Genomic DNA, 8,051 nt, shown 5'->3' on the forward strand with positions numbered 1-8,051 from the left:
CCGCACTTGTTATTAATCAGATAAAGGGTGAATGGGAGGCTCATCATGAGAAGCTGATCCCTTACCGTGACTATGCAAGGCGTCTGTTGACATACTTTACTAAGGTTGAGCTGCACCATATCCCTCGGGATGAAAACCAGATGGCTGATGCTCTTGCTACTTTGTCTTCCATGTTTCGTGTGAATCACTGGAATGACGTGCCCGTAATCAAGGTGCAGCGTCTTGATAGGCCCGCTCATGTGTTTACTATTGAAAATATCACTACTACAAAATATATATTTAACATCATAAGGGTTTTAGTTTTCACATCAGCATGGAAAATAGCTGATGGGAAAGAAACACATGGTGAGCTTTTACATCAGTTGACTTAAGCACATGAGGGGAATTGCTAGTAGCATGTACCATTTACATCAGTGGATCATTGGAATGAAGGGAAAAAAACGCGGTGGCATGATAGCAATTTGTGTGAAAACTTTGTCTAATTGTTTTCACATTAGTGGTGAGAAGTGTGCCTGAAGTAAAAACAAAGTTGCACTTTTACCTTATCCTTCCTCCATCGTAAAACACATCCACATTTTTTCCTTCCTCACTTACTCACTCTCAGTCAAAATACACCATCGTCCATTCCAAGCTCAATCCTCAATCAAACTCCTCCACCGTTCTCTCACCGTCCAAGCTCAATCCTCAATCGAACTCCACCGATCTCGCACCGTCCAAGCTTAACCTCTCCCGTCGAAGGTCAACCTCACCGTCGAAGCTCAACCACTCTCCCGTCGAAGCTCAATCTGTTTTCCTCCGGTGAGTTCTCTCTCTCTCTCTCTATATATATGACCTTTCAATCGTTAAACCCTAACCCTTTTCGTGAAACCCTAAGCCCCTTTAGCAAAATAAGGTTGCAGTAGGATTACGAACCCTACGATAGTAGTGGTAAGCTTCATTCTCAACTTCTTCGTTACTTTCTTCCCTCATTATTCTGAAATTTTCAATCTTTTTTAATGGGTCTCTTTCAATTTTAGGATTTAGGGTTAGGGTTTTGTTTTGATTGATTGATTTAATTAGGGTAAAATTTTCAATTGGCACCCAAATTAGTAGTTTTGTGCTATGTTTAAGGAATTTGAATTGTTGTTATGTGTTTTATGTAGTATGTTTAATGGTGTTTAACTTAAGAGTGTGATTAAATTATGGTTATGATGAAAATTTTGATTGTTATTGAACACAGGGAGCTATGGTATTGGTGATTTCAGTTTCATAGTTTTCATTGGAAGTGTTTATTTCAATGATGAAATTAGTAATGTCTAGTTTTCAAAGTGTTTTGTGAAGTATTTTTTTTCTATGGAAAGTAAAATATTACAGTTCTGTTTTGTTTAGCAAAGGTTGAAAGATTGAAATGGACCAACATGGACAAAGATAATAATGTAAACAGTATAAAACATTTTGCAAGCAACTACTTAAAACTAGAAGAAACAACTCAAACACTACGTGCCTTGTAAAAAAATACTTGTACAAGTTGTTCATAATCAAATTGAAAACCCCAACTGTTATCATCTCCTGATCTCATCATGTTGCTGGAAAAATACTTGTCTGACAGCCCCTTTCATTTTCATCTCCTGATCTCATCGTGTTGCTGCTGTCTCATCGTGTTGCAGTTGTTCCTGTTCAGATCGAACCCAACTGTTCATATTCTCATTTCATCAGGTTTGTTCCTCTCCTCATCATGTTGTTCATGTTCATTCAATCCCAATTAAAATTAAGAGATGTTAACCCCTTAGTCATATTTCTAGATCTGTTTTGTACGCTCTCTTCTTTGCTTCTGAACAAACTAGAAAATAATAATAATAATAATAAAAGCCATTAGAAGAACACAAATGGGTCATTGTTTTATTATCTGCGTATGGGTGTTCATGATCAATTTTTGAAATAGGAATTAATTTGGTTTGAATTGATGTCATTGATTAATTTTGCATTTTAATAATCTCACTTTCAGAATATCCTGTGGACATAACATAATAAAGTAACTTAAATACAAAGAAGATCATGAATGTAACAAATGTGAATGAGTATGAAGCAATTGCAAAGGAAAAGTTGTCAAAATATTATGTAACTTTTGACTTTTATGCAATAACTTTCTCTTCATAAGTTCCTTTAAAAACAAAATATTATTCTCCTTCTTCAGTCACACTAGTATTAATTTGATTTTCTAAATTTTCAAATAATAATTTATTAGTGTTACTACCTAATTTATTTGTTAGTTTCTTCTCTCAACTGTTTAAAGACAGAAATTTGGTTACTCAGCTTGTGAGAAGAGCTGAAAAAGCTGGTTTCATGGCAATTGTCCTTACTGCAGACTCTCCAGTTATTGGTCGTAGAGAGGCTGGCATAAAAGACAGGTTAGTAATCATTGGGAAATTTCAGTTGGATTATCAAGTCTTCTATTTTAAAAATATTTTTATATGTATGAACATGTTATTTTTCTGAAAGGCTTTGTGTTGGAATTTTGGGCATGCAAGTTTTGCTTTGAGGGTTAGAGAATCATTCTTGTTCTTGTGAGTAATTGTTTTTTGCTCTTGGTAAGAGAAATTGTAACACCCATACTAGAAATTACCTAGGATATCTAGTATGCTCGTTAAACTTGGCATTGGATACACTAAAATTACAATAATAAAATTTCTTCCGCTGCATATCATAAAACTACTTGTCTATACATTTAAAATAGTGCCACTGACGCGTACAACATACATGCATTGACAAGTAAATATAATTGTCCAGCTTCTTCTTCTACTTCATCACGAACTGCCCTGTTTGCGATCCAACTATGCCTCTGAAATAAAATAAAAGGGATTGGGGTGAGACGGGATGTCTCAGTGAGTTCCACCTATCCTAGGCTGTAGGCAATCTCAGGGAACCTAGGATCGCCATTTGTCTCTAAACTCAACCGTTTTTGGGTTTATGCAATTTTTATCATGCATAACTGAGCGATCGGGGGATAACTAGGATCGCTGTCTAAAAGACTGATATAATCCTAATACATACTCAACTCATAATCATAATTATAATCATAATGTCTGTCATATTATGTTAGAAATGTTAGCGTTGAACAAACAATATTATCTGAGTTGATTTTACGGAATAAACCCAGGTGGAGTAACCCCGGAATTTATTCCACTCTGACCGGTAATAATTCCAACTGGCGGGAACCCAACTGACGGGGATACCGGACTCCTCTGATTATTGTGGGGTCATCCTCACGGATAGTGCCTGTTCCAACTGGCGGGAACCTTTCGTATCCAACTGGCGGGATAGCGAAAGCCACAACTTAAACATGTTTTAATATTATAACTTGAATTGATTTCTAATAACTGAGTTAATCCTCAACTCCACTACTGACGGGGAGATAGAGAGGAATAACTTAACTGATTTTCTTTTAATGAAAACATCCTGAAACTAATAATAAAGACGTAGTGATTCCGTCTTTGTTCTGAAATTAATTCGGATACTAACCTATTCAGGTTCTAGGCATATCGTTGTCATATGCCATTCCTAAAAGGTTATAAAATTTTCCCCATATCCTGATAAATTAAATCCGACTAATTAAGCCGAACATTCATACTTAGAATTCTTTACTTTCCAATAATTGGAAATCTACCCATGAATAATTTGTTCCAATGGCCATTTTACTCTAAACATTCCTTTACACAAATAAATATACATTATGGTAGTGTATGATTAGAGGATATGCATAATACAATTTCGGCTACATATTCGGCAATAATGAGAATTGGAGTCTTAGCCAAGCCAAACCACTATATTACCTTAAAAGTGTAATTTAATTTAGCTAAGAGTCAAAATAAAGTAATAAAATCAAACAATTCTCACTTTACGTAACGTTAGCCGAAATTGCATATTTATTCATTCTCACGTAAAACTTATCATAATATTTTTCCTCTAACTTCTACATTACCATAATCATATTTATCAACATAAAAGTTATTTTAGAGTACTCTAGCAAGGGTATAAATCTTAATCATATTGTCACTAAATTATGTACTAATGTACTAAATCATATTCTATTATTCTAAAGGTATAATTTAACTACCCAAAGGGAAGTTTTCTAACTAAAGGAACTCACCGTGAATCATTCCTGCAAATTGCAAGCAGCTTATCCCAAAATCTGCAGCTCTGCTATCTCCAAAACTCTATAATCACTTTCCCAAAATAGCTTATGCCTTAGCTTATAGGTCTTGCCCCTTCTAAAACAATTCAAACCAATAGTGACATAGCCTTACTTCATCAACCAGCTTACACAAAAAATTTCATTTCAGTCCCTGCACCAGAAGTTCGCCGTTTGGCTATTTAAGCACTTCTAAAACAGCTTAATTATCATTTAAGCACTTTTAACATTACTAAAACAGCGTATCATTTTTCCATTACTCATATGTCAATTAAACATATCTCTCATAATCTGTTCTTCAGAAAATAACACTTGAAACAACTTAACTTCCAACTTAAACTATTCTTCAATGACTTAACTAGCAACTTATAACTTCTATCACATAAATTTCGACCCAACCATTAACACAGAAGTCCCAACATGTATTATTAGCCCTATGAACCACTTATACAGTAGTTTGAACTCGCAACTTAGTCATTTAAGGCATTTTGCTCAAAACAGCTTAACTGTCAGCTTATGACCTCTAAACAATTCAATTTCTGCTCAAATTTTCCAGAATCAAATCAAACATGTATACACATCTCCTAAACCACTTACATCGAAATTTTAACTTGTTTCATCCAATATTCACTTATGATAATTTCCTTGAAAGCAACTTATTACCACAAGTTAAGCACTTTTGGTTTAACATAACAGCCCTACAGCAACAACACTAAAATAACTCATTATCACAATCATCCATAGCATATAAAATTACGTTGCTAAATCACAACTTGAGAAATTTTCAACAAAAGTGAAATATGGGGTATAGAGGGTGAGAGGCATCCAACTTAATGAAGAAGGAAGGGATGAATTGTTGTCACTTACCTTGCAATTATACCACTCATGGGTGTTCCAAAAGCATGATTACATGAGGAATTCCATGAAATTGGAGCAAAATGAAGAATTTTGGACAAAGAATGATGAGAGGGACGGTTGGAAATTGGAGAGAAAGAGTAGTCTTTGAAGCTTGCCTCCTACTTAAATCTTTACAAGGAACTCCCTACTTGTAGCTTATTCATGAAGATTACATAGAAAATTGATGAAGTTTTGGTGATTATGGTGTTAGGGATAGTGAGCCGAAATTTAGGGAAGGGAGAGGAGAAGAAAGTTTTGAAGTTTTTGGTGAAGAGTGTAGAAGAATGAAGAAAGTGAGGGATATTTCATTTAAATAATCTTAGGTGGAAATATTACCAAAATGCCCTTCAAGTGAAAAAGACATAATTATCCTCCGTTAATTCGTAACCATTTAATTTCTCATGTCCGTTGGAATAGTAATACGAGAAACTTACCAAACATCGTCGATTTCTCAATAAGTAATTAATCCTTTGAAAATTATTTCCGTTCTGACATGTAACTGATACGACAATTTATTTAAAATTACGTGGGATATTACAGAAATCAAGAAAGTTGAATTCATCTGATTCTGGCCTATTTGCTCTTGGTAAGAGAGATCAAACAAATTTAAACTTCTATTAAAATTCTGATTCCATTTGTGATGTTTATGTGTAATTTGTTTTTGTTATGGATAAATTCTCGTATACCAAATTTTCTTGATAGGAATAAAAGTCAAAGAATCTTGTTATATTTTTTTTATGACACAAGAATCTTGATTATATTATATTCTAAATCTAAATACACTATGATATTCATTGGGAGGAAAATTGGTGCTGTTGAAATAGTTAGTGAATTTTTTTTTGTAAATTTATTGATTGACAATGAAAAGATACATAGAAAAATTCTGACCAATTTTTATTTTACAATGACTTTTGAAACATCTGGTTACACCAAGGATACATATTCCTTGACTGTCCCGTTTAAACCAATGGTCGAGATCGTTAAAAACTGATTACTGATCGTTTAAAACTGATCTGGTGAATATTTAATTTAAACCGCCTGATCACAAATCAATGAATGAGATTGATTATTGCGTGCAAGGAATCCTGATCCTTACACCAATTGGAGGTGAGCTATGAATTGATTCGATTCTTAAATTTCGGTTATCTTCATTGAATGAATGTTCAAGGGTGTGTGTGAAATGCATTTGTGCTTAATGCGTTGTTTTTCAAGGGTGATGGTTGTGAATGTTCAAGGTGAGCTATGAATTGAAAACAAATTTTTATTTTATTTTTTATTTTTGACACTGTCTAAGACAAATTTGGAAACGAGGTTTATGAGTATTGCGAAAATTCATGTTGTGAGTTTCATGAGATGGTTTATCAAGAAAAATCATGTTAAATATTTGAAATCTTATTCTGCAGAAATTCTTACCTTGATAATTTTATAGGATGATTTATCATGGTGATATTATTAGTTTTAAAATGAATATTGAAGGTGAGCTATGAATTGATACAGTCGTGTCTCTTTTGCCAATTGGATATACTTGATCGGATATATGACATAAATCATAAAAAAAAAAATTAAGAATTCTAATTTACCTTTTTACTATTCATCATGTTTCGTCGTCTATGGTTTAGGAATTCAATTCTGTGAACCACTTATTGCAAGTGTTGAACTTCAGGATAATAGTTTAGTGTATCATTCTGTGAACCACTTGGTTATATCAGTATCACTAGAAGTAATAATTATATCTTGGAACTACCCTTATTATTCATTTATACTTTTGCTTATGACACTGGTTCATCTCTATCATCACATGTTCCATTTTGTTGAAATTGCAGGGTTTCGTGTGGTTTGTGGGATGCTATTATGTAGCAGAATTTTCTGGTTTTGGGGTATTGCAGCTGCAGATTAGTGGTTGTTAGTTTACTGTCAGATGTAGCTCTTATTCCGATAACGATCCAAGCATTTCAACTCTTATGCAATTCATGGTTACATGGTTACAGTTTTTGCTATGTATTTTTTGATAAAATTTGTTTCTTGAGTTAGTGTAAATATCATACTATGATAGGCCAAGGCTTATTTGATTGTGTATATTCTGCAGGAATATGAAGTGGAATATTTCAGGGTTAGTTTTACATAATAGGTGTTTTAGTTTTAGTTTTCACACTAGCTATATTGTATTCATATGCCTCTTTTATAGATTGGAATATTGACGTGGAAAATTGAGGATTGATTATGTAATATCCAATTAGATAATATAACTTTTTTTTTGCATTAAAATTATACATAATTTGTTTTCATTTTATTACTATAAAAAAAAAAAGAGCAAGGGTCAAACTTATTTGATAAGCCATTTAAAAAAATATTTAGAAAAAAAAATTATTTCACTGCAGTGATATTGAAAACTGATGTGAAATATACATATTTCACTTCAGTGTCCATCATATAACTGATGTGAAAACTGCAAGGTTAAATTTCAAAGTGCGTCTATTACATCAGTGCAAGTGGACCTGATGTAGAAATTCAAGATTTCACATCAGTCGCAACCTGATGTGAAAGGATGTGGACTTACCACATCATATCAGTTTACATCGGTTACAAACTGATGTAAAAAGTCGTTTCCAACTGATGTAAAAAATAATTTTTGTAGTAGTGTATGCCAGATCAACCTGATAAAGGTGTGAATGATAGAAAACCTTGGTATCATAATATCAAACAGTTCTTGCAGAATCATGAATATCCACCTGGTGCTTCCAACAGGGATAAAAAGACCTTGAGACGATGGGCTAGCAAATTCCTTCTGGACGGAGAAATCCTATACAAGAGGAACTATGACATGGTCTTGTTGAGATGTGTTGACAAACAAGAAGCTGAGAAATTGATGCATGATGTACATGATGGTACTTTTGGGACCCATGCTTCGGGCCACACCATGTCAAGGAAACTGTTAAGAGCCGGCTATTACTGGATAACCATGGAACGTGACTGCCACAGACATGCC

The 8,051-nt window shown here is 33.8% G+C and overlaps 2 long non-coding RNA genes across 2 annotated transcripts; one reads left to right on the top strand and one right to left on the bottom strand.

Annotated features, from left to right (window-relative positions):
• The first annotated feature begins 288 nt into the window (after window positions 1-288).
• On the top strand, window positions 289-7,291 carry LOC146921985 (uncharacterized). Its single transcript, XR_015012291.1, has 4 exons — window positions 289-798; window positions 1,589-1,695; window positions 1,985-2,387; window positions 6,889-7,291. It is a non-coding gene; the product is annotated as an uncharacterized LOC146921985 (long non-coding RNA).
• On the bottom strand, window positions 2,619-5,591 carry LOC146921986 (uncharacterized). Its single transcript, XR_015012290.1, has 3 exons — window positions 5,036-5,591; window positions 4,127-4,322; window positions 2,619-2,818 (listed from the first exon to the last, which is right to left on the bottom strand). It is a non-coding gene; the product is annotated as an uncharacterized LOC146921986 (long non-coding RNA).
• Window positions 7,292-8,051: the final 760 nt, after the last annotated feature.

This window comes from Medicago sativa, chromosome 5 (assembly GCF_051527215.1).
Source record: "Medicago sativa cultivar Bolivia chromosome 5, Bolivia_mono, whole genome shotgun sequence".
In the NCBI taxonomy this organism is placed as follows: domain Eukaryota; kingdom Viridiplantae; phylum Streptophyta; class Magnoliopsida; order Fabales; family Fabaceae; genus Medicago; species Medicago sativa.